Raw genomic sequence first — 1,079 nt, 5'->3', positions numbered from 1 at the left:
TCAAGCGGACCGGAGTCGGGTCGAAGCGGACCGGAGTCGGGAGTCAAGCGGACCGGAGTCGGGTGTCAAGCGGACCGGAGTCGGGAGTCAAGCGGACCGGAGTCGGGTCCAAGCGGACCGGAGTCGGGTTGCATCCCAGACTCGGTGAAGCCAGCAGATGTTCGCTGAGGGGAACAGCTGGAGGAAGATGTTCATCATCATCTTCCTCACAGCCTCGTTTCCTCCCTGTGCAGTTTCACAGAACGGTCTTTTCTCTCTGACTGCGGTGTGAAACTGCCACCTGGTCAGGCTTCCTGCCGGGTTAGTTAAGGCGGCTGACGTTGTGTCAACGTTTCCAGTAAGCCGGGGCAGCGAGGCTGTGAGGTGAGCAAGGTGTGAAACGCAGCCGGAGCTGCAGCTCTGAACTTCAGGCAGAAGGAAACGCTCATACGCTCTGCAGCACAAAAATGGAGCAAAGCTGAAGAAAATGACCAGAAAGCGCTTCAGATCTGAACAGGAAGGTTTTATTTCATGGTTTTAATTCTGGTGCAGGTTTCCGACAGCTTCATTTGTTGCAATGGAGACACGATGCTTCACACTTGTAACCACATCCTGGAGACACAGCTTCAGTGAAAACACAGCAGCATAAAATTCACACCTTCACAGCTGCAAGAAGGAGCCGGCTGCCCGAGTTCAGCAGAGAGACGGGTCTGGTCACATGGTCACATGATCAGGTGATCATGTGACCATATTGATCACAATTATTCAATCAAAAAAATTCAAACAAAAAATCTTAAACTTTTTAATCATAAAAATAATTTTTTACAAAACAATTGTTTAGAGTTCTTTTTATTGAAATCATTAATTTTTGTTTGAAACTTATTTTTGCATATCAGATTTTTTTGATTGAACTCAACATTTGTTGCTTTGGCGAATCTCTCATGAACATTCTGGGCGGGGCTTAAAGACAAGCAATGCAAGACGTGTTCCGATTAGTTAGTGCTGACTAAAGCGGATGACTCCCTGAGATCTCAGAACTGGAGAAATATATTTAGCCAAACACACACGGCCCCTAAAAGCAACACTTCCTTCCCTACCTG

This window comes from Poecilia latipinna, unplaced genomic scaffold (genome assembly GCF_001443285.1).
Source record: "Poecilia latipinna isolate Pla-1442-1.1 unplaced genomic scaffold, P_latipinna-1.0 Scaffold3330, whole genome shotgun sequence".
Classification (NCBI taxonomy): domain Eukaryota; kingdom Metazoa; phylum Chordata; class Actinopteri; order Cyprinodontiformes; family Poeciliidae; genus Poecilia; species Poecilia latipinna.
This window is presented reverse-complemented; position numbering follows the sequence as displayed.